The sequence below is a fragment of the Chelonoidis abingdonii genome, chromosome 6, assembly GCF_003597395.2.
Source record: "Chelonoidis abingdonii isolate Lonesome George chromosome 6, CheloAbing_2.0, whole genome shotgun sequence".
Taxonomy (NCBI): Eukaryota; Metazoa; Chordata; order Testudines; family Testudinidae; genus Chelonoidis; species Chelonoidis abingdonii.
This window is the reverse complement of record NC_133774.1, coordinates 28494349-28521096: the sequence shown is the minus strand read 5'-3', so window position 1 is coordinate 28521096 and position 26748 is coordinate 28494349. Positions and strand designations below refer to the sequence as shown.

The 26748-nt window shown below is 40.9% G+C and overlaps 1 protein-coding gene across 3 annotated transcripts in view; it reads left to right on the top strand.

Moving 5' to 3' along the window:
- The first annotated feature begins 1057 nt into the window (after positions 1-1057).
- Positions 1058-26748, top strand: part of LIFR (LIF receptor subunit alpha) — a 102356-nt gene continuing 76665 nt past the window's right edge. For 2 of the 3 annotated variants that reach the window (XM_032764283.2, XM_032764281.2), the window contains exons 1-2: positions 1058-1272; positions 8918-9016. The gene's annotated coding sequence lies outside the window, so the exon portion shown is untranslated. The remainder of the gene's footprint in view (positions 1273-8917; positions 9017-26748) is intronic. The other variant, XM_032764282.2, reaches the window with a different exon arrangement.

The following is a 26748-nucleotide window of genomic DNA, read 5'->3' as shown; positions in this document are numbered from 1 at the left end:
TTGTTGAAGGCTCAGTATGTGTTCCAAAACTCAGCTCTTCAAGACAGAAAACCCTTTATTGGGAAACCAGAGATAATGCAACAAGTAAAATAAATGCCCTAAAGATAAAATGCAATAGATGCAAATAAGTTTTCCTTTAACTGTGGCAGCCATGCTATGTTATGATGGGAGAGGAAGCAAGATAAGACAGGATGAAAAAAAAAGTGTGTGTTGTTTGTTACAGATCAGGAGCACCAGGCTTGAAGATAAGCCAAGCCTTTCATCTGCGGAGTATTTGTATTAAAATTGTCATATTTAATACAAAATACACAGTAGTCTAAAATGGAAATGTGGTTTATACCATTATCGCTGTAAAACTTGGGCACAAAGATGATGTATTAAAGGGACATAAGGGAATGCACCTTCCTATTATAAAGGCTTCCTGGGCAAGGACCTGATCCTCCAATGAGATCTGCCGGGGTGCAGCAATCCACGATCATAGCGGGAAAACTGTGAAACTGACTATGTGCAGTGCTTTTAGAAATCTTTGTGGTTGGGTCACTCAGCTAATTGGAAACTGAGCAGTAATTTTCTCTCTGATGGCAGAATCAGGGCCTCGGAGACAGAGGGAGGAAGGGGAAAGTGGTGATCAAAGTGTTTAGAACAACCCAATGATTCCCCCCGCTTTGTTTTTTGTGACACTGGCTCCAAATCCCCGCACCCTCCTCTGTCCCGGTGCTCGGAGAGCGACAGACAGACAGAAGGGGCGGCTCGCAGGACACCCCGAGCCCCAGGTACCCTGGCGTATCATTGTTGCTCTGCGGCACAATCCAGCACCGGGCAGTAGCAGTGGCTGGGTGCCTTGGGTCGGCGGAGATTCAAACCCCGGCCAGCCCCTCCCCACCGCTTGCCTGCCTCCCCCCCCCCAGCCGGGCTGGCTGAGGGGCCGCGGCCGGAGGCGGCCGCCTGCCTCCCGCCTGCCGGCTAGGCAGAGGCCGGGCAGCCGGCCAGCCGCCGCCGCCGCCTCGGGGCCCGACCCCGGTCCTGCTGTGTCCACGCCAGCGGCCCGCCCGCAGCTCCAGCGCGCAGGCTCCGCTCGCCTCCATCCCTCTCTCCCTGTGGAGACGGCAGCCCCCGCAATCCCCTCCCCGCCTTCCTGCCCGGGCTGCGCAGCGCAGCGCAGAGCCGGCAGCTGCAGCCGGAGCTGGGCCCCGTGCGCTATGGGGCGCCTCGCGTAGCAGCTGCTCAGGGCTCGCCGCCCGCGGGACCAGGCTGCGGGAGAGGCGCTAGCGGGTGAGTGTCGGCGGAGGGGCCCTGCAGGGCTGGCGGGAGGGACCGGTTTGGGGGAGCTCTCCCTAGGCTGATCCCCTCCCCGCCGGCAGCCTCCCCCCACACGCAGCGCCGAGCCCCCTGTGACCTGGGCTAGGTCAGAGAAACGTCCCGTTACCCCCTAGGTGGCGGGGGTGGGAGACACGGACAGGGAGGTGCCTCCCCCGGGGGAGCGGGCTCAGTGCCACCCCCTGCCACACGCCGTCCCTCCCGTTCTCCGGGGAGCAATCGCGTCTGTCAGCGGCGCTGCTGCCTGTGCTCGCAGCCCGGTTAGGTCACTGCCGGTGTCGCTTGGCTCAGACTCGGACCCCCCGCCCCCGATCTGGAGCCGGCGCCTCTCCTGCTGCTGTCCTGGCCGTCTCCAGTTTTAGGAGGTGGCTGTGTTTACACGCGGGTAAGGGCGGACTCGGCGCTGGTGCTCGCTGATGCGGTTTTGCGTGGGTGGAAACGTGGGAATGCGTTTCTGGCTCTTCTGTGTTGCTGTTCAGTCCCCAGCCGGGGGTGATTCTGCTGGAGGAACTCTGTCGTTTAAGCGGCTTTTTGTTTCAGAATGAAAAATAGTTTTCAAATAACTTTACCAAAAAAATCTTTGAACCCCCGTGTCGGTTGGTATTGGAGGGTAAATAAATGTCCGCTGTGCATGGTAAAGGAATGACTTGTTAGGAACTCCATAAACTCCTAATAGTATCTTAGGATCTATTTACGCTTTTGCTTCCAACCTGAGCCGGAGTTGCATTGAGTTTTGTTTTGTAAACAGCTATTACTTATTCAAGACTGCAGTTGATAGATTTTGTGTATTTATTAAATTCTTGATAGCAAAATGTAAACAAAATTTCTCTTGAGTAAGTAGCATGCAATCCTCCCTTTTTATTTGTTAGATGAGGTTTTTGAGGGAAATTTGGAATATGTATGAATAATTTAGTTCAATTAGTAGTCATATGGGAAATTCTTAGACATGCAGATGCAATATGACTCTGGTTCTAAAAGGTTGGATTATTTATTCTATGCTGTTTTTGATCAGTACAGGACTATATATCTAATCCTAGATCTGTGCAGGGATTTTGTGCCTGTTTTAATTTTAAGTGCTCAGTGTTTGTAGAATCATGGAGGTATAGGACTGGAAGGGACCTTGATAGGTCATCTAGTCCGGTCCCGTGCATGGAGGCAGGACTAAGTATTACCTAGAAATCATCCCTGACAGATGTTTGTCTAACTTGTTCTTAAAAACCTCCAATGACAAAAATCACACAACCACCCTAGGTAATTTGTTCCAGTGCTTAATTCCACTTACAGTTAAGAAGTTTTTCATAATGTCTAAACTAAATTTCCTTTGCTGCAGTTGAAGCCCATTGCTTCTTGTCCTGGCCTCAGTATTTAAGGAGAACAGTTTATCACCTTCCTCTTCATGACATTTTTTATTTACTTGAAGACTGTTATGCTCCCCCCTGTCTTCTCTTCTCAAGACTAAACAAACTTTTTCAATCTTTCCTTGTAGATCATGTTTTCTAGGCGTTTAATCATTTTTGTTGTTCTTCTCTGGACTTTCTCCAATTTGTCCACATCTTTCCTGAAATGTGGTACCCAGAACTGGACACAATACTCCTTTTGAGGCATTATCAGTGTTGAATAGAGTTTAACAATTACTTCTCATGTCCTGTTTACAACACTCCTGCTAATGTATCCCAGAATTATGTTTGCTTTTTTTTTTTTTTTTTTATTATGTTTGCTTTTTTTTTTTTTTTTTTGCAACAGCATTACATTGTTGACTCGTGTAGCATATGATTCACTAAAACCCCCAGATCCTTTTCTACAGTACTACTTACTAGGCAATCATCTCTCATTTTGTATTTATGCAATTGTTTCCTTCCTAACTGTAATACTTTCCATTTGTCCTTGTTGAATTTCATCTTATTTATTTCAGCCCGTTTCTCCAGTTTGTCGTACATATTTCTTTTTTAAAATGCAACACAAAAATGATCCATTTTATAATATTTGAAGTTGCTTAGAAGAGATGAAATTTATAGTGTTGTCACTTAAAATTCTTCAAGTGTATATAAATTTGACTCAGAACCAACAATATTATATTATATTTGCTTCCTCTCTCCCTTCTGTGTGAAAAAATGTACAAGTTGTAGTGATATATAGGGCTTGATCCTCCTTCTACTGAAGTTAATGATCAGCTGCATATTAACTTCATTGTAAGTAGGATTGGACCCATGGATAAGTACTAATAATTATCTTAGATCAAGTGCCAGAAGCAGCTGTCAGCCTTCATGCCAAGAATGATCATTCCCACTTTTTCACAGAGATTTTCAGATTTAAAAACACTTAATTTTTTATACCAGAATATTGCAAAAATAGTCTCATAGACCATAACCAAATTGGACAGGTCCTCATTGCCCTCTGAAGGTAGGCTGGTTACTTCAAAGACAAAACTGCCTTATATCTCATGTTAAAGTCTATACGGTTACAAAGCTCGAGTAAAGTAATCTTGATTGTTTCTGTCATTCCAGTTGGAAGTCTATTCTTCCTCTTCACTTTTCCTCGTAATACCTCATTTGAATTCTTGTTATAGTTCTCTCAAACCTTACAGCCCTTAGTTGTGGCCTACTGAATGACCTTGAACAGATCATCAGACGTAACGGGTTTAGTACATCAGAGGTAACTTAAATGTTAAGTCCTGTCACCTCTCAGCCATTTTCTTTCAAGATTTAACAATTCTAATTGAACCAATTTCACATGTTGCTATAATTTATGTAGAACCATAAGTATGCACGTTTTTTTACTTGAAGATAAAGAAAATTCCTCCTCCAAGGATCTTACAGTGTAAGCCATTATCCTGCAAACAGGATACACTTGTGTTTATCTTTACTACCTTGATTTCAATGGGACTGCTCACAGTAGGAAAGTTAAGTGTATGTATAAGGGTTTGCGGGATCAGGACCTAGTGTAGATTAAAAACAAGAGAGATGGTGGATGCTTGGGAAAGAGCAGTAAATGTAAGGAGTGGGTCTATGAAATCTTACTATGTCTGAATATTGTCATCAGCAGCCTGCTTGGTGAAGACCATGGCAGACTACATTCAGCTAACTCTGATTATTTAGATAGAAATATTGCTGTTGGGGGAGTATAGTTTTTTGTGCAGAGATCAGATCCTTTGAGTTAGTTGTTCTGCTTGTTTCTTGTTGTTTACATAGGTCTCTTGTAAATCCCTCCTTATCACTAGCTAACTCTGATTATTTAGATAGAAATATTGCTGTTGGGGGAGTATAGCTTTTTGTGCAGAGATCAGATCCTTTGAGTTGGTTGCTCTGCTTGTTTCTTGTTGTTTACATAGGTCTCTTGTAAATCCCTCCTTATCACTAATTAATCTTTTCATCATCTTTGATAGATCACCTTTGATAAATCTCTGCTGTGTTTATCACCAGTTTTTAACAGTATCTTTAATCAGACATAGTGACCTGAACTGGACAGTATGACTCATAGAAAATATTGTACCCGATCCCTTTGCAGATGCACACGGAAAAGGAGAGACTTCCCCAGTCATCCTTTGGTCCTCCAGGCAGGGACAGAGCATAAGGAAGCCACTCTTCTAGCCTCTTTAAATGGTGTGGAACCAGGACCAGCCAGCTGTGGTATGGAGTGGGGATTCTCTTTGCAAGAGATGTATAGATACTTATGGATAAACTTGCATATTTATGGTCATAAAGCCACTGCTACTGTGACTTTAACCCAGAAATTAAGGGTTCTGAATATTTTTTTTAAGGATTTGTTGTAGAATGGGAACTGCTGCAATGAGATCAATCTGTTTTCAGACGGTGCATGGTTTACACATATAAGATATTTTTGTGCCTCAGTGAGGCTATCTGAATATGTAAATCTCCATATACACTTTTAGAACATTATATGATTCTGTAATTCTATCAGTAACGGTCCTATTAGAGCATTAACTTGTTTTATTGCAGAAATGACTAATGTAATGTTGTTTCATACCCATTTAATAGGATTTGTATAAAAACAAGATAGTAAACATTCTTTGTGCAATGTCCAGTTAAAAATAGACCAGTAGCTCAATAGATAGGCTTTTTTTGGTAGTGGGTCAAGTTAATAAAATGGTAGTCTTATTTTTTTAAACACACATTTTATGCAGGCTCTGTGGCGTAGAATTAATGGATTGCAAGGTCAATGCAACTGGATTAGATTTTCATAAATATGACTCAGTAAATTATGTGGTTTTTTTCCCCTTCCATTTATATTATTTGTATTACATCCCCTCAGAAGTTGGAGAACCTTTTTATTTATGTATTAATTTGGAATAGGAATGCTGATTTGTATGGCAAATGTAGCCACTCCTTTCTGTGTAGTTCTAAAGCCTGTTGGGGCATATTTGTCTTTGTTTTCCTCCAACAATCTTCTTATAGACATTCCTATTAATAAAAGAAATCTGCCTTGAAATAAGCTATGATCCTTGTGTGTGTTAACCATTGCTATCATTAGTTGAAAGAAAAACTGAGGGGGGGGGAACAGGAAGCTTCTTAAAACAGTGCAAAAGCATTTAAATTAACATAAATTAGGCATGTTGTTTTATACTAAAATCTCACGTTGGAGTCTTGAATATGAAGTATTTAAGTACAGTGGACTACAGAGGAATACAGTTATGCAAATAAGGTTGAAAACGCATTGCTCAGAACTACAGTGATCTAACTTACCTAAATAGGTAAAGCTAGGTAGGGAGTGGACCATCTCTATGTTCTGTATTTGTCCAGTGCCTACTGCAGTCCTGGTCCATAACTCGGGCTCCTAAGTACTTCTGCAATACAAATATTAAATAAGTAGTAGTACCTGGGTAGAACTAGGCCTTCTGATTTGATACATTGATATGGGAGCATTGATTTGTCTCTCTTTTTGCACGTGCTACCTGTTTGGTCATTGATTTTTGCTGTGCATTATGTAGAATGACTCTGAACTATGGGTAGTGATGTAACGAGAGAACAAAAATGAGTAAAAAAGTGTCTGCCTTGTGGCCCAAAAAGTTTTAGTTGCCGCTCTCACAGTCCAGCAGCTGTCACTGCTGGACTGAGAGAAGCAGGTGAAAAAATTCCAGTCCAAATGATGGAGCTGCATTTGAAATGCTGCTGCTCCTGTTGTTTTTATTACTGCTTGAATTGCAATAGTGACTAAAGGACCCAGTTGGCTCAGGGACCTCTTCTGTTAGGCGCCCTGCAAACACAAAGACCTTACAGTCTATTTAATGTTGAAATTACTCTTCTACTTTCCTGTTTGTAGGCCAGCAGTCAAATTTCAGGCTTTCACTGCCTGATCCAATATTGTCCCCAGGAGGGATTTCCCGTTAGGCCCCATAAAGACTAGGAACCCTGTAAATTTGTTTGTGAAGTTACCTCTTGTTTATCATTGTCCTCCCACCCTATGGAGCACATGGAAGATTCAGACCCCTGAACTTACAGATCGATGAAATTCAGCCTGTATTTCAGGGGAAATGCAAGAATTCACATTTTTGGCAGTGATTCCATGGTTGCTTCATTTCAGTCTCCCATATCAGCCACTACCTCTGGAATCCTCCTTAGTAGGGAGGATTCTGTTGCATGGGAAGGAGGGATCGGGGGGCTGGTCTAATTTAAAATGACTCCTGTGAGTAGGAACTTAAGTCAGAGAATCTCTATGGGTTTGAGGATGTAAGACTCCTGAAGAGTGCCTGTCCCCCAACCCTCCTCTTCTAGTCACATTGCAGAACTATTATCCAGGTGAGGTCAAGAGGGAATGGTGCAGCAGAGACAGCTCTCCCTTCCTACAAAGGCTGGGATCTGCTTGTGATTTGGATGTGGTTCTTGCCAAGGAGGGATGGGAGGCATAAATTAGGCTCCATTTATAAAATGCATCTCATGGGAGCAGGGAGAACACTGTAGCTATGCCCTACTCGTCCCTCTCTCTATGCTGTAAAATTTGCCTTGAAAGAAAGTCCCCACCACATTCAAATGAAAACTAAGTGTTTCGCCAAAGAAGTTCTGTGATTTTGGTGCTGGGAGTGATTGGGACCAGAACAGCGCATGTCTCACTTGGCGAAATTGTGTGCATTTTGCATCTAAAGAGAGGACTGACACACTTTAAATTCAGGATTCTGTTTTCCCTGCAACAGCTGCTAATACTTCATCAGCACTAAACGATGCAGAGCTTCATTCCCAGCTATAGGGAGTCTGAAGGTGCCACTCTTTAGATAACTAAAGGAGGGTTTCGGCTACATTGTGTGTTCGGTATTAGGGCAGGTCTACACTAGAAGCTTGTGCTAGTACAGTAATATTGATTAGGGGAGTGTATGTATGTGTAGCTTTTGTTTGTTTTTTTAAATGGCATTTCTCTACTGGCAATGCCCTAGAAGCACTTGCACTGGCAAGAAAAGTGCTTTTGCCAGTATAGCTTGTTTCGTTTAGGGAAGTGGTATAAACTATTCTAACCTGCATCTATTCTAGGAGTGATCTACATCTATGTTAGTGTAGATTCGCCTTTAGAACCTGTAGTGTGTTCTTACGGTGTTACATAAATGATAAATGTTTGTGTTAATTTCTGGATTGTAAACATTTGTTTGAGGAACTTCAGTATGTCCTTAATCTACACAACTCATTTTTGTTAACACTTCACAAATTATCTGGTGACGTTAGCTAAAGCTTGGGTAACTGGGCACACTACAAGGGTAGTAACTGGGTGAAATTCTGTGATTTGTATTATTCAGGAAGTCAGAATAGATTTTACCCTGTGGTTTTAAAATGTCTGCATATGGACTTATAAAACAACGCTTGAATAATAATTGCTCTTAATAGAGCAGAGCAGAAGTATTGCTTATGTCTAATGAAATTTAGAAGAAAATTATGTTGCCCAGTATTATCTGGGCTTCTTCTAACTGTGCTGCTCAAAGGTGGATGGGAATTACAAGCATCCTTTTTTCAGAGGAAATCGCCCAAACTGATCTTTTCATATTATTTCTGGTTTTGGAGCAGCTTCAGAGCTTGTGGTGAAAAAGGTAAATATTTAATCTTTGAGGTTTTAGAACCACTCGAGCTAGAACAAAGAGAGAAGCTTTTAATGTTTTAGTCCGTGAGAGACTTTAATAGTGGCACCTAGAAAACGTCTAGTCAGGGTTTATTTGCAGGTTTTAAAGCAGCACCTTTTGTCTGTTATCAGGTGTCTACTTGTCCTCCCTTTCCCCCAACCACAGGGGAAAAAATAGAGCTATAGAGAATACTTGGCACATAAGGCTCTAGGCATATAAATTCATCTGCTTGAAGCAGATGAATTATTAATATTGCATGAGATCCCAATATAGAACAATATTCTCACATCATCCATATTACAGATGGTTGTCTGTTGTTTTTTGCAGTGAAATGATAGCACCTGTTCATAAGAAGATCTGTTTGACCAAATGCTGTCTCACAGGTCAAATCAAACGATCATTTCTCTTTGACATCAGCTTTATAACAAATTTGGGACCCTATGCTACAAACCTTTGTTCAAAGATTTGCTGGATTGGCTCCTTCCATGCTGCCTTCTGTAGGCCCTTTTATTCCTAGGTTAATAGATTGTTTGTTTGTTTTTTAAGGCAAGAAGGGACCTGTTGGATCATCTAGTCTGACCTTCAGCACGACACAGCCTACAGAACTTCACCCAGTAATTTCTCCATCAAGCCTATCACTTCTGGGTGAGGATATCTTTTAGAAAGACATTCAATCTTGATTTATAGTCTTTAAGTGATGACGAATCTGCTGTATCACTATGTCAGCTGGTTCAAGAGTTACAAAATTGCACCTTATTGTAAAGCCAGATTTGTCTAGCTTCATTTTCAGCCATTGGATTTTTATGCCCTCTCTCTGCTAGGGTAAAGAGCTCTCTACTGTCAGAAATCTTTTCTCCATGTGAGTACTTGCAGATGATCAACAAGTCACATTAAGCTTCTAATGGATGAACTAAATAAGTGGAGCTTCTTGTAGTCTCTTGCAGTAAGGCATGGTATCCAGACTGGGCTGCTCTTATAGTTCTTCTGTTGTCATGCCTACTTTTAGGAGAATATGCTTGATTATGCAAGAGAATGGACTCAGTGATTATTTAAACAATTTCTGTCACTAACTTCTATGATAGTATTTGTAAATTTTCCTTTTATTCTCTTGAGTTATGTTACCTCACAGTACCATGTTGTTCCTATAAGGCAGGGGTCCCCAACGTGGTGCCTGCAGGGGCATCTAAATGCGCCCGCGTCCTGGCCAGCGGTGGAGCACCCACCGAAAAGCCATCGAATTTCTGCAGCTTTTCGGTGGCGACACCTCTTGATGACATCACTTGTTGGCGGCAAGTGACATCATCGAGAGGCATCGCCGCCGAAATGCCGCAGAAATTCGGTGGCATTTTGGCGGGTGCTCCACTGCCACCACGGTCCTTCATCTGGTGCCCACCTGACAGAAAGGTTGGGGACCACTGCTATAAGGAATATAATATTTTTAAGACCGGGGCCTTATGTAATAAAATTGACACAGAACATTCATAGCCCAAAGCTTTGTTTTATAAAAACAGCTGTTGGGGAAAGGGTTGTATGTGTGTTTTCAGACCGGTAAGGATATTGAGTGTAAATGGCCTAGATTAGAAAATTGCTGATTGAAAACATAACTAGATTTAATTACTGATATTATATGCACATTAATAGTATTACCGTATTTCTTTTCTGTGTAGTTCATCTTTGGAAACTTGCAAAGTAGAAATTCTATTATTTTAGGGTTTTAATTCTTATTTTGTTGATGACTTCAAACAAATAGTGGAAGCTGGGGAGAAAAAGGGTGGAGTAAGTTCTGATTTATTATAGGTTGTTGTAATGGGAGTCAATAAAGGGACAATATCAACTTTAAAATAACTTTGAACTTTTAAAAAATTGTTTTTTGAAGTACTATGTCTGCTGTAGTTCCCCTGTGGTTTTAGAAATGCATTTTCCTTTTTTTCCATTTTTTCCCTTCAGTTTGTGTGTGAAGAAGCCATTCAAGCAGGGAAAACTGATTTAGGCCCTAACCCTGCAAAATATATATGCACACAACTAAGCATTTGCATTATTGGGACCTAAATATTATATGCCAAGTGCTGTCAGGTAAGCTGATTCTGCCCCCTCTCTCCCATTCTCCCAGTTACAATAAACAAATGCTTCTTGTAACTAGGGTGATCAGATGTCCCAATTTTATAGGGACAGTCCCGATATTTGGGGCTTTGTCTTTATAGGCCCCTATTACCCCTCACCCCCATCCCAATTTTTCACACTTGCTGTCTGGTCTCCCTACTTGTAACAATTATTAACAAAAAAAATAGTAGAAGCGATTTTTATGTTGAAAATATCCATTTAAGCATGGTACTATATTAATGTTAATGTGTGCTACTTTGTTCTCTGAATTCTGGGGAAACAACAATTTTTTTTCTTTTTTTGTTCTTTCATTGTTAGTACACACTGTGGAAGTACCCACACAGAAAACTTTACTGCTGAGTTTGTACAAAAAATAAGGTTTGGGGGTTTTGTAGCTTACGCTTTGATTTAATGTTTATTGAGGTTATTCAATTTTTCATGCTATATTAGGGATTTATCCTGCAGATACTTAACAGTGTAAAATTTACTGCTGCAAGTGGTCTCCTGAAAATAGTGGAGTATAATCATGGTACTCAGCACAGTGTTTGCAGGATCAGTTTCTCAGTGATTATATGAAACAAAATGCCACCTTCCCCTTTTATGCATACTTATACGCAGGTATGTGTTTGTAGTGTTTTGTTCGTAAACTGGTATCTCTTACCAACTGAAGTTGGTCCAATAAGAGATATTACCTTGTCTCTCAAATATCCTGGGACCAGCATTTCTACAACCACTCCACATATTAAAAAAAACCCACACACCTTTTTCCTTACCCCTTACAGGCTTTAAATTTTGCTCTTAATGCTTTAGCACCCAATCTTGCCTTGATAGAATTTAGGTGTGAGCCTTCCATCCTAGAAGTATGCAAAATTGGCCCTGGTCTACAATGCAAAGACTTGTAAGCATGTATTTATTAATCTGAGCAAAGTTACTCGCATGCTTACATTTGCAAGATTGGGACAAGAGTGCATGACTGTGTGTGTGGCAGGGGTGGAGTTACTTACAATATTTATATAAGATCAGCTGTAGCATATTTGCAGAACAGCATGCCAAGGCTGGTTAGACACTTTCATCTTTTGAATAACTGGCACATAGGATCTTTGATTATTCCATTTGAAAACCATTTATAGTGGTTTCTAGGCTTGCTGTAAACATGTTCCAATTACTGGCAATGCTAATTAATTTCCTTTGAAGTTGAGTTTGCAGTCCAAAATACTGGGTATGGAAAATCTTCTAGTGATTTTTTTTTTTTAATACATTCTTACTTTTTTTGGAAGCCCCAAAGGTAAAATGTGTTGTTTTTTTTCTTGTTGGTTGCTTACTATAAAAAATAAATCTGAGTTACTTGAAAACAAAGTATATTTAATGTCCTGTGTCAGGTACGGGGGGAAAGTTGAGGAATGGGAAATCCACATCCATACCAGAAGTGCAAAGAGCAAATGTTTGCAAGTAAAACAATTTATATGTTGTATAAACGTATGTTGTATGGTGAATCTACTGAGAAGGTTTGATAACCTGGTTTGCTGATATGTGTTATATTGCTATCACATGCTGTATATCATACTATCAGCAGTCTTATGTATTCATGTAATAATTGAAATAAATCTTGCATGTATAATAACTGCAAGGATCCTAGGGGAAGCTCTTCAATATGTAAGGTTATAGAACTGAAATACCACTCTTTACTGACTGACTTTACTTTAATAACCTTGAAAGCCTGTTATTTCAGTGTTCCTGGGTTTTAAACGTTAAGTAGGTTTTATGACTCTTGCTTTCCGGTGAGCTATCGAGAACATTTTTTGCTGAACATGAACATTTCATACACAAAGTCAATTGCGACTTGTTAAAGTGTTACACTGTGAAATTCAAACTAATTGTGTTATGTATGGCTGAACTTAGAAAAGTGAGATAAGAGCATCCTTGGCCTTGTGAGTGGAGTGTCACTATGTCTCTGTCTGAATTCTGTGAAATACACAATGAAGAAAAAAATCTCTATAGAAATGGCTTATAATTAGGTCTGTGAGTCTTTCATGGAAATCACGGATTCCATGACTTTCCGGGACTTCTGCAGTGGCTGGTGTGACTGACTGGCTGGCCCCAGGCAGCTGGTGCCAGGTGCTGCCCCAGAGCAATGGTCCAGGAGCAGTGGCAGGGCCTCAGATGGCTCCTCCCCACCTTGGACTATGCAGCAGTGGTGCTACGCTGGAACGCCCGCCACCCTTGCTCCCTCCCCAAGCAGCAGCAGCAGCGGCGTCTGCGGGATGTCCCCCGCCCCAGAGCACCTAAGTTTTAGTTAGGGGTATTTATACAGTACAAGTCATAGACAGGTCATGGGCTGTGACTTTTTGTGTATTGCCCGTGACCTGTCCGTGACTTTTACTAAAAATGCCATGACTAAATCATAGCTTTACTTATAATAAATACTTTGTTTAAAATAACTGTGTAATGTCTGGATTGAGTTCAGGGTATCTTAAAAGAATCAAGTAATTGTGTATGAATATTGTATAAATAGACTAAACACCCATTTAGGGGTTTTATATTAAATAAATAATACACAGAATAGTGGGTAGTGGTTATGCAATATCCATTTAGCTGTGAATGTCTAAGACATTTTTAAGGAATGACAGTACTTTACGAGAATTAAATTGATTTCTTAGATATCAGGGGAACAAGATATTCCTGAAACTACAGATCTATACTTTCTGATGAATTACTGTTGTGTTAGTATTTCCTGTGTCTTAAAATGTTGCTTACTATGTAGTATTTCAGCTCTTGACACCTGCCTACAGTGTGTCAGTTTCTTCAACCTCAGTAAATTAATCTAACTAGACAACCATTCTGTTCAGGTGATTATGGACGATGTAATTAGGCATGGATAACTCACCGTACACTATTGTCATCAACCACTGTGGACTTTTTTTCTCCCACAGCTTTGCAAAGTGACCGTCACTCACTGTGTGTGTGTGAGGGAGGAGGGAAGATGGGGCTGGCCAAGGAATGAGATTTACTATTCTGGGTGGACTCATTTAAATCACTATTCTTAATCATGATTTAAATTGGCAAGCAGGAAACCTTGATATAAATGATTATTTAATGAAAATTGAAATTCAATTAAAAATGTGCAAAATCAGCATTTTAAAATTTAAATAACAGTGCTTGATGTGTTAGATATGTATTTTTTTCTCAAGTTTATTAAAATATGTTTTTAATTTAAAATTGCTTTATTAAACAAAGGAAGTATTATTTATAATCACTGTGTCCTCGACGATTTTAGAACTAGTAGCTCTCATCCTCTCTGAACTAGTTCTCATCTGTAGACGGGAAGTGGATAGTCAAAAAAGCAAACATAATGTTGGGAATCATTAAGAAAGGGATAGATAATGAGATGAAAATACCATGTTGCCTCTATATAAATCCATGGTACGTCCTGCTTCTTTTTCAACTGCTAATCATTTTCTCAATTTTGAATGAACTAATCACTGAACTGAAATAGTTGCATAAATGAAAATGAAGAAAATATTCTCTCTGCATATGCATAGGAGGCTTCTGTGGTCAAAACCTGTTCTTGCGCTTCAGCAAATTCTGATTCCAGATGCATAGCCAGTGACTTCCACCAGGTTAGTGGTCTGACTTAAAAATGGCAGTAGAAAACATGTACTGCTTGAATATTACTTTTTAATTCAGATTATTTTAATAGATTATACTAAATTTAAGCTTTAAAAGTTGTCTTAATTTCAAATTTAATTTCAAATAGTTTATTTTTTTAAAAAGTATTTAAATACAAAAATAGATTTTTTTAAAAAAATCAGTTTTTATCCATTCTGCTGTTAATTTAAAAGAATAGAGTGAAAGAAAAAACAGGAATTTGTCATGTATAATTTAAACATAGAATGTTTTCAATGATTTGGAGCATGTTCTTTCTTACTCTGCCTTTGTACAGCACCCTGCACAGTGAGGCCCCCACTGCAATACAAAGAATAAATATTAATTCTGCTAGTTTTGCATGTGAACAAGTTAAATATAGAAATACATACCATGATTCCAGAAACGTGAGCTTAGCCTTCATCAGAACTAAGACTCCCATATTGAAAATACTAGGCAATTTCTTAACTTTACTATTATGAGTAGCCCCATTGATTACTACATCGGAGACAGAAAAGCGGATTTTGTTTTATTATTGTCAAACACATTTTTTCATTTCAAGTAATTTATTGATGGGTTATTTTGGCTGCCATATGATTAATAAAGAAGTGCAGAAAAGTTTAAATTAGATTTTGTTTTGTTCTTTAAATATTCAGAATGTCAGATATTGTCTTCTGTTATGTGGGGTCACTTCACAGATGTGGACTGGAAACTTCCTGAATCCTCATTTGTGTTAAACAAACACCATTGCTTAAAACACTGTGAATAATAATCACATCCCCTCTGTTATCAGGTTTAATTTCTGAAGTCTGTCATAAACCTGCCAGTTCTCTAGTTGGCCATAGGGTCATCAAAGGTGAGCAACACCTGAATTTCTAATATGAAATTTTTTTATTGCTGGCAGGAGGAGGAGAAAGGAAAGAGAAACAAACCATATTGCAGGCCATGGTTATGTCATAAAGCTGGTCCTTGGAAGAGCATGTTGAGATTTGTATTTGATTTGGTAATTTTTAATACTTGAATGGTTTTTTTTAAATCTATGCATGAGTGTGTTTATTGTTCTAAAATTAAACTTTTTTTTGAATTACCAAAAGAAAAAACAAAGGGGTAGTCATAGGCCCTCAGTTCACCCCAGAAGTTTGAGATGGGAGCGCTCAGAAGACTAGTGTTGCTATATGGCAGTTAATCTCAGATCCTTACACCAGAAAGGGTGAGTTGCTCTAGACCGGGCTCTCTGAAAGTACAACAGCCTTCTCCTGGTCCACTTGAGCCTCAGTATTATTGAAGACGAAGCAGTCTTTAGAGGCGCAAGGTGGACTTCATTTCACATGTCCACAACAAGTTGCAAATTGGATTTGCTTTTCTCTTCTAATGCTTCCCTTGGGAGGAGGATTTTCTTAAGTGGAGGTCTTTGTGTGAAATCCAAAGTTTTGGGTTTGTTTTTTGTTTTCGAAAGGAGCAATTCCAAGTTTGCGATCTCTATTTAGCATGGGGCTTCCTTCCTGTCATTATTAATACCTCTCACAACGTAATACACTACTTCCTCAGTACTGGGCTAGCAGATGATTTATGAGGGAGAAGGACTTCTTACCTGCTAGTTTCTCTTCACTGATAACTCCTCCTCCAGTCTGAACTGATCCATAAAATTGTCATCATAGACGCACCTTTTTCTGTTGGCGATTAGTCTGGGAGTCATGAGATATAGTTGATATGCTTAACTTCTTTGTTTACTGCTTCATTACTCAGTAGCCAATGTTAGTCTTGTTCAGAGATTTGGAAATAGTTATTCTGTGGGAACCAAAGAAGTGTGATGATTCCAGATGACTGCTGGTAGTTGGTAGTTGGGGACACTGGGGGAGACTCAAGCTCCAGATGGAAAGATGAGTTAATGAAGAAAAATATGTGTAGAAAAATTATTTCTTGATGATTTATTATTTTATTACTATAATTTACAGATTGTGCATCTCCATGTGAGACACTACTGTCTATGTCACAATAGAAAATCAAATTCTCCAATAATCTTATGTTTAATTATGGAGCATCACTGATCAGTTTTTTACTTTGCACTTCAGAAGGCTTATTTTAAAAAACGTGCTGCTTTTTGATATTAAAGTGTTCTCCTTTTTAGCAAACACTTCACTCCACAGTATTGAAAGTTGTTGATTCTTTAGTGTGTGATTCCAATTTCAGATCATTGTCCTTTGTATTAGATAAGTAGCTGGAATTGCAGCAGTAACTGTCAGTGGACCTACAACATACTGCTTTTATCCCATCATAAAAGTAAATAGGTTGTTCTGTTTTGGCAAAAAGAGCAAAGGCCATGAAGTACAAAATAGTTTGATATTTTTGCTTATAAACAGTGTAAGAAAAATTGAGAATATTTAATTAAATGAGGTTTTTATATTCAAGCAGCCTTTTTCTATCTAGGCTAATTTAAGTGGCCATACTGGGTCAGACCAATGGATCCTTTACCCCAGTATCCTGTATTCTAACAGTGGCTAGTGCCACATGCTTCATTGGGAATGAACAGAACAGGGCAATTATTGAGTGATCAATCCACTGTCATCCACTCCCAGATTCTGGCAGTTGAAGGTTTAGGGACACTCAGAGCTTGGGGTGACTTCCCTGACCATCTTGGCTAACAGCCGTTGATGGACCTATTCCCTGTGACCTTATACATATATTTTTTAACCCGCTTATACTTTTTGCCTTCCCAATATCCCATGGCAATGAGTTCTACAGATTAACTCAGAGTTCTGTGATGAAGTATTTCCTTATGTTTGTTTTTAAACCTGCTGTCTATTAATTTCATTGGGTGACCCTGATTCTTGTGTTACGTGACGGGGTAAGTTCCCTATTCACTTTCTCCAGGTGATTTTATAGACCTTGATCATATCCTGTGTTATCTCTTTTCTAAGATTAACATCTCTAGTTTTTATTCTCTCCTCATATGGGAGCTGTTCCTTACTCCTAATCACTTTGTTGCATTTCTCCGTATCTTTTCCAATTGTAATGTATTGTTTGTGGAATGAGGCAACAGAACTGCACACAGTATTCAAGGTGTGGGCATGCTAATGATGTACATAGAGGCACTATTATATGATCTATCTTTATTGTCTTTCCCTTTCAAAATATACTTATTATAAAAGGTTACAAAATATATCGGAAGGACAGAACAGGTCGTGCTCATGGGGGATTGGCATTATATGTGAAAGAAAGTGTAGAATCAAATGCAGTAAAAATTATAAATGAATCAAACTGTACCATAGAATCTCTATGGATAGAAATTCCGTGCTCTAATAATAGGAATATAGTGGTAGGGATATATTACCGACCACCTGACTAGGATGGTGATAGTGACTGTGAAATGCTGAGGGAGTTAGAGAGACTATTAAGATAAAAAACTCAATAATAATGATGGGGGATTTAAATTATCCCCATATTGATTGGATACATGTCACCTCAGGACAGGATGCAGAGATGAAGTTTCTTGACACCTTAAATGACTGCTTCTTGGAGCAGCTGGTCCTAGAAACAACCAGAGGAGAGAGAATTCTTGATTTAGTCCTAAGTCAGAGGTGGGCAGACTACGGCCTGTGGGCCTCATCTGGCCTGAGGGACCCTCCTGCCCAGCCCCTGAACTCCTGGCCTGGGAGGCTAGCCCCCATCCCATCCCCGCAGCCTCAGCTCGCTGCACTGCTGGTGCAATGCTCCGGGTGGTGGGGCTGAGTGCTCCTGCCAGGCAGCGCAGCTGCAGAGCTATGGCACGGCCTGACCCGGTGCTCTGTGCTGCGTGGTGTCATGGCTGGCTCCAGCACGGCCTGGAGTCAGCGCGGGAGGGGGCTCCAGGGGAGGAGGGGTCAGCGCTTGGCTGAGGGATGCTAGCAGACTTGAGAGAGATACATATGTAAACATTGTCAAACACAAGACAAAGTTTGGGGGACGCTCACCTAACTCATACGATACAATTGGGGTTGAGAGAGTTATAGTTTAGGGGGGGTGGCTTGGGGTGCGGGCGCATCGCTTCTGTGCGGCGCAACTGTGGGTGAACGGAAGGCAGATCATGGTGTGTCGCACGATGAGATGCTGAAATGGGGTCTGTGATGTCTTACGCTATGGGGTACGAGTTAAGAAGATCTATGGAACATTTATATCACTTCTAGAGGCATGTTGCGCCAATAACACCACAGTGCCAGCGTGTAGCGGGTATGAATGAGGTATATAGGGGACTGTACACGAGATGAATGAGGTGATTAGTTTAAGACAAGAAATTAAAGTGGTAAATAACTGCCAATCAAAAAGAATGAAATTACATGCAGCTGTGTGGTCAACATCTTAGTTTTAAGATTAAGACATCATAATAGAGGCTTCATCTTAAATGTATATCGAAACTTAAAAAGAAAAAAACATAGTTACGAAAGAAAGTCCAGTACGGAGTTTGTTAGAACACACAAAGACTTCTTAGCAGTGAGAGCAGTGGAGGAGGGCACTAAAAAAGGACATTCTCTTTTTTAATAGAAGTGTGGAATGTGTTAATGGGTAACAGCCTAAGACTTCGTGGGCCTATGGGGTGTCCTTTCACGAGTAGCGGGACAAGTGATGGGTTGGGTATTCATAATTCATTCCAAAAGAATGGTATGTTTAGGCAAGAGGGGCGGCGGCGTAGGATGTCCCATGCATCGATTGTGGCTCAGTTCGGATCCCAAGGATTGATATCGTGTCTCTTCTAGAGCGGCAAAATATATATGACGATCCCACAAAACGCAGGGCTAGTTATAGGGACTGTTAGCGGAACTACAGCACTGAACAAGACAACGTCCGTAAAGTCGCTGAGGGATTTCGATGCAGGAGGGCAGCCGCTGTGGGAATGTTTGATCCTGGAATCCCTGATCGCACACTCATCGGAGACATACGGTGCAGTATAAGAATTGTCGAAGTCACTCTAGAATTACTCTGTCGAGCGCCTATCAGGCTGACGTTAGAAACAATCGCTAGACCTAGAAGTTTGCGTATCACCATCTAGGTAGTCTGATATACATGATGCAATTCTTGTAGTGTTTGTATGACCAGTATCCCTGAGTGAGGGGAGAGCAAATATGATAGAGGAGCATTAAAGGGTGCAGAAACCACAATATTACCACTATTATAGGACAAATGAAGGTGGAAAATCACAAATTTACGAACTCACATAAGGAGTAAGGAATTTGGTGAGGGACTACAGTTAATAGGGCCAATACGACTTCAAAATTAATTAGGCACTCTTTTTTGTCTTTTTAAATAAAGTCAGCAGAGGGGGGGAGAGCTCCTGACATAAAGGACCGCACCAAGTGGCCTGCCCACGGCATGTGATCCAACGATGTGGTACAACGTGACATTAAGAGTAGACTCTCTAAGAGACAGAAAGTCCACTTGATGGACAGTTAAAAATACTAAATGAATTCTTTCATTGGTCTTACATCGGTCGTGGAATCGGGTGAGGGTTGATACCCAACTATGAGCCAATGTCTTTTAGGTGACAGTCTGAGGAACTGTCCCAATCGAGGTTACATTAAAGGAGGTTTGGAACAAAATTGCTTTAAAAAACAGCAATAAGTCAGGCCAGGACAAGACTGTCTATTCAAGACAAGAGTTCATGAAAGAAACTCAGAAGAATTCTTGAAATAGTGGCTGTCCAGAGGATCTATAGAACTGTGTCTGTACAGGGCATTTAACATATCAGCTCTAGCTATAAGTCAGGAAACGATGATGACTGGATCGGTATATAGATTATAATGAGGAAAGTTTTTTTTTATTATTGATAGTACTTTGAAAAACTGCGCTCCAATAGGTTTGCCATCTTTCTTCTGCGGTGGCTAATTGGTTATTATGGCCTCGGAAGCCTGACTTCAGGACTGGTCATTATAACACTGAAGGATGAAACTACTCATTGTAAGACTGCAATATAGTGGAGAACGATATTCTGATATTGATCAGCATTTCATATTTCTTTCTTGGGAGTGATAGAGGGATTGAATCATCACATTATAGTAAGAGGGAAATCAATCTGCGCCGAGGAGTTCTGGTACTCGCACTAGAATTACTTTGAGGTGGGTAAACAAGAGGTCAATAACGATGGAACCAAAGGGATTTCAGATGAAAGCTTCATCGGACAAGGTCAAGTCATAGGGCAAAGACTCTACACGGAGGCGGGAAAATCTAGCCAAACAATGAGGCTATACTCCCTAAAAGAGGAGGAGAGGTTAGCGGGGAGATTCATATAGACTCTGGTAAACCTTAGTTAAGTTTAGGAATTAATACGGGTCTGAGTAATGACAGATTAATCAGGGGTAGAAGAAGGGCTATTCCTTCAGATCTGTGAATGAGGTATTAGTAAATAGTAGGGGTGGATGTACCTCACTTAGCAGAGGAATTCTAGGATTCTGCGAGCCAGTCGTCGAGGCAACAACAATAGGCAAATTGCAAAATGCTGAATTTTTGAGACGGGATGGCCAAGCTGTACTTAACACTATTTTGATGCAGCACTTGAATCTAACAGAGGAGAGATATAAGTAACAAGGCATTTACTGAAATGAATTATGTATTATGATTAAAATATGGTCAATCGCGAGAAAACGCCAGAAGATAGCACTAGAGAGTAGCTGACACATGAGCTTGAGAAATATAGGTACAATGGATGATTAGGAAGGGCTATCCATAAATGGCGAGACTTCAATTCTAATGTTGAGTAAATGCACACCAAAGTAATTCAGCACATCGGAAGCGCATATGATCATCCAACTATACATATAAAATGAACTGGGGATTTAGAAAGTAGAGAGAGATCTTGAATGCAGTCATAGTTATCTGGATAGTTCTCTTGAAACAATCGGACATAATTGTGCCCTGTAGGGTGCATGGTGCAAACAGGGGTAACATGACGCCTGGAAGGTCAGAATAAGGAAAGGGGATATGGGTATGATCGGGTTGATAAGGGCAGGACAGTGCGGGACAAAAATTATCACGTGGGCCTTGAAGGTTTGCGTCGATTGAATTATAACCTCCCAACTCGGTCACCGGGCCCACATCCGGTCTGTGACATAGCTGTGGTGCAGATGTTTTGGATCCATCCTCCGTCTCTGGAGGAAATTCAGGAGTATAATTCGGAAATCAGGCTAAAAGTCTCAGAAAACAGGCAATCAAAAATGATGTACATCTGGGTGTAGGTGGAAAGTGCCTTATTGTGTTGGGGCAGAAGATGTAAGAACTGGGAGGGTTTCCATGCGCTGAAAGGAGTATAGCTAAAGCGCGCAGCGATTATCGAGTTTGAGATCGCCACTAAGGGAATTCATCGATGCATGTTAGAGAAAGTATGTCAAGCAGAGTGGTGTTAAGTACTCATCTCATAACAAAAAGACAGACAAGAACTGGGGAGTCACTCATAATGAAATAATGAGCAGCCAGGATTAACAAAAGGAAGTATTCTTTTGCCACACAAATGACATAACAGTCTTAAACAAAGCTGAGTGAACCTTCTGCCAAGGATGTGTGAAGGCCAGATCATAACAAGGTTCAAAAAAGAACTAGATAAACATCTCATGGAAAGGATAGGTCTATTGCCAGAATGGGCAGTGAATGTTGTCGCTAGCTCGCATTTGCCATTGTAGATGAGAATTGCGCGACAGGGAGTGGATCACTTCTGAATGATATACCTTAATTCAGGATCTCAATTCACCTCTTGGAGCACCTAGGATGCAGCAACTGTAGGAAGACGGAATTGGCTATTGGGGCTAGTATGTTGATCCTTTTGGCTCTGTCCCAGTTAGCAGGTGGGACATGTCCTTATCGCTTCTTGAGTAGCTGCTCCTAAGGTGCTACTTGGTGTTGGCTTTTTTTTTTTTTTGATCTGCTGGCTAGGGCGCAATTCATATGCAGCATGAGTATTACATTAGAGATTATATCCAAACGGTATGTCTATGATTGCCCTCCAATAGAATCCTTTGACCTGAACTAGTAATCAGCTGGATTCAGGATTCCAGTCAATTTAGTCTGGATGGCTGGGATTATTTTGGGTTGTTAAATAAAGGATAATCTACTTGACACATTATACACAATTGAATTTACATCTGGCAATTTTTTGTCCAAACTCACCTACCTTAGGAGAATCCCTTTGTAACTCTTTTTGCAGTCAGTGGACTGTTTCGAGTATCTTAACAAGTATCTTGAGTAAGTTTTAGTACCATTTGGGTTTTAAATATTGCCACTCCTCATATTCACTTACGTCTTTCTAGATCCTTATGATTATGTTGAAACAGCACCGGAGTGGTCCAGTGTCAGTGATCACTTTGGGGACTGCCTTCGGTAGTCTAACGCAGAGAAGTCTTCTCACATTGTAAGAAACTGGGCCGTTTAGGTCTCTACTCTTTTTGTCTAAGTAAGGAAATAAACGCCCAGTTTCTTACAATGGAGTAAGACTCTAGCGTAGACTACGAAGGCGTCCCCAAAAGTGATCACTGACACTGGACCTCGGTGCTGTTCAAACATAATCATAAGATCTGAAAGAGTAAAGTGAATAGAGGAGTGGCAAATTTAAAAAAATGGTAACCTAAAACTTAACTCAAGAATGTTAAGTCCGAAAAGTCACTACTGCAAAAGAGTTACAAAGGGATCTCCTAAGGTAGGTGATTTGGACAAATAAAAATGCCAGATGTGAAATTCAATGTGTGATAAGTGTCAAATAATACATATTTAACAACAAATAATCCCAGCCATCCAGACTAAATGATGGAATCCTAAATCACTGATACTGTTCAGGAAAGGATTCTATTGGAGGATCATGCCGTTGGATATTCTCTGAATAATACTCTGCTCTATAATGCGCCCTAGCAGCAGACAAAAAAAAAAAAAAGCCAACACAATAGCACTTAGGAGACTACCAAGAAGACATAAGACATGCACCTCTACTGGGTCAGACCAAAAAGGTCACTCTAGCCCCAATGCAATTCCTGTCTTCCACAGTTGCTGCAGTCCTAGGTGCTCCAAGAGGTAATGAGACTAAGAAACAGGTATATCATCAGGTGATCCATCCCTGTCGCCATTCTCATCTACTGGCAAATGCAGCTAAGGACAACATTCCTGCCCATTCTGGCAAATAGACCTATCCTTCCCATAGATGTTTATCTAGTTCTTTTTTGAACCTTGTTATGATCTTGGCCTTCACAACATCCTCTGGCAAAGAGTTCACTCAGTTGTTGACTGTTGTCATTGTGTGCAAAAGAATACTTCCCTTTTGTTAACCTGGCTGCCTATTAATTTCATTTGAGTGAACCCCCAGTTCTTGTCTTCTTTTTGTTATGAGATGAGTATTAAAACACCAACTTCTTACATTACTTTCTCTAACATGCAGTCATGATTTTAGTGGCGATTCAACTCGATATCGCGCGCGCTTAGCTATCTCTTTTCCAAGCTGAAAAGTCCCAAGTCTAATCTCTCCCCACACAGAAGCCTTCCATACCCCAATCATTTTTGTTGTCCCCTTTTTCCGAACCTTTTCCAGTTCCACAATATATCTTTATTTTCAGAAGACGGGAATGAACCAATCTGCACACAGTATTCAAGATGTGCGTACACAATGGGATTATATAAGGCAACAATATTTTTCTGTCCTATTATCATCCCTTTCTAATTATCCCAGCATTCTGTTTACTTTTTGACTGCCGGTACAATCATTAAGTGAATGTTTTCAGAGAACTATCCAGAATGACTCCCAAAGATCTCTTCTCTTTTAAACCCCAATCATTTTATATGTATAACGTTGGAATTATGCCTTCCCATAGTGATTAACTGTTGCATATTAATCAACAATTAACATTTATCTCCCATTTTGTGCCTAATCACCCAGTTTTGAAGAGCTCAATTTGTAGCTCTTATCATCATGCCTGGTCTTAACTATCTTTAGTAATTTTTTAATCATTCTTGCAAATTCATCTGCAAATTTTTGTCATTTGTTTATGCCCCTTTTCAAGATACATATATATTTAATATGTTTGAATAGGACTGGTCACAGAACAGTACCCCTGGGGGAACATCAACTATTTACTTTCTCTCCATCTGAAACTGACCATATATATCTACCCTTGTTCCTTCTTTTTAACTAGTTACACAATCCATGAAGCAAATTCCTCTTATCCTGTGGCAGCTTCCTTTGCGTAAAGAGTCTTTGGTGATGGGGACCTTGTCAAAGGCTTTCTGAATCCCTTTGGTCCACATCTTGTTTAAACACCACATCAAAGAAATTCTAGTAGATTGGCGAGGCATGATTTCCCTTACTAAAAAATGATGTTTAACTCTCCCTCAAAAAATTATGTTCATCTATATGTCTCACAATATTGTTCCTTTACATTATAGTTTCATCCATTGACGCAGTACTGAAGTCAGGCTTAGAGGCCTGTAATTGCCGGGAATCACCTTTGGAGCCTTTTAAAAAATTTTCATCACATTAGCCTATCCTCCAGTCATCTGGTTATAGGAAGCTGATTTAAATGAATAGTTACAGACTATAAAAACCAAGTTTAGTAGTTCTGCAATTTCATATTTGACGTTTCTTCAGAACTCTTGGTGAATAGCATCTGGTCCTGGTGACTTATTGCTGTTAAATTTAGGCAATTTGTTTCAAAACCTCCTTTAATGATACTCGATCTGGGACAGTTCCTCAGATCTGTCAACCGTAAAAAGAATGGCTCAGGTTGGTATCACCCTCACATTCCTCACCATGAAGACAAATGCAAAGAATTCATTTAGTTTCTCCACAATGGCCTTAATCGTCCCTTGAGAGCTTCCCTTCAGCACCTTGATCATCCATGCCCCAACTGGCTGTTAGCAGGCTTCCTGCTTCTGATTACTTAAAAAAAAAAAAAGTTGCTATTAATTTTGAGTCTTGGCTAACTTTCCCTCAAAATTCTTTTTTGTCTTGCTAATGTATTTTTACACTTCATTTTGCAGTGTTTATGCTCCTTTCTAATTTTCCTCACTCGGGACTGGTCCTACACTACGGGAGAAAATCGACTCCTAGATACGCAACTTCAGCTTAACGTGAATAAGTAGCTGAAGTCGAAGTATCTAAGGATCGAAAAATTACTCACCGTCCCACGGTCGGGATCGAATGTCCGCGGTCCTCCTGCGATTCCAGTCAACTCGGTTCGGTTGGTGGAGTTTCCGGAATCGATATAAGGCGTGTTGGGGATCGATATAATCGCAGTCTAGAAAGACACGATAGTATCGATCCCTGAGCAATCGATTGCTACCACCGCCGAATACGGTGGGTAGTGAAGACGCAGCCATAGGATTTAACTTCCAATCTTTTTAAAGATGCTTTTTGCCTCTCACTGCTTCTTTTACTTTGGTTTAAGCCACAGTGGCTCTTTTTCTAACTATGTTTTTTTATTTGGGGTATCACATTAAGATGAGCCTTCTATTATGATGTCTTTAAAAAATGTCCACACAGCTGCAGAACGATTTCACTTTTGGCAGTGTACCCTTTAATTTCTGTTTTAACTAATCACCTCATTTTTGTGTAGTTCCCCTTTCTGAAATAAACCTAACAGCGCTGGGCCACTGTGGTGTTTTCCTGCCACAGTGTATATTAAATGTAAATTGGTTATTAATGTCACTATTACTAAAGCATCCAGCTACATTCACCTCTGGACCAGATCCTGCCTCCTCAAACATCCAGCGTGGCCCGGCCCAAGGCCCTATCCAAATGCCACGCCTTTCTTCTCATTCCCTGACGCCCCCTGGGACCCCTGCCCCTGACTGCCTCCTGCCACCCATCCAAACCCCTCTCTCCTACCCTGACTGCCCCTGGGACTCCTACCCCATTCAACCCCCCCGTTCCCCGCCTTCTGAACCATCTCAATCCTACCACACCCCTGCCCCCTGACCACCACCCCTAAACTTCCCCTGCCCTCTTCCACATCCCACCTCCAGCTTCCTGCCTCCCTTACCATGCTGCCCATGGAGCACCGATGGCTGGTTGGCACTACAGCCGCAGACCCGCCCAGAGCATCCGGGACAGGCAGTTATGCCACCCCCGGACTGGAGCAGCCATGACACACCGCAGCACAGAGCACCGGGTCAGGCCGTGCCATAGCTCTGCAACATGGCGCTGCCCTGGCAGGAGCACCTCAGCCCCACCACCGCGGAGCATTGCACCAGCAGGTGCAGCGAGCTGAGGCTAGCGGGGATGGGATGGGGGCTAGCCTCAGCCAGGAGTTTCAGCTGGGCAGGAGGGCCCTCAGGCCAGATAGGCCAGCAGGCCGTAGTTTGCCCACCTCTGACTTAGGACTATCAAGAATCATCAATCTCCTCTGTTGTTTCTGCCCAGTGCTGCTGCTCCAAGAAGCATCATTTAAGGTGTCGAACTTCATCTCTGCAATTCCTTGTCCTGAGGTGACATGTATCATCAATATGGGGATATTTAATCCCCATCATATATGAGTTTTTATCTTATAGTCCTCTCACCCTCAGCATTTTCCGTCTCCTATCACCATCCCTGTCAGGTGTCGTAAATATCCTACACTATATTCCTATTATTAGAGCAGCGGAATTTCTATCCAAGAGATCTATGGTAGCGGTTTTTGATTCAATTTAATATTTTTATC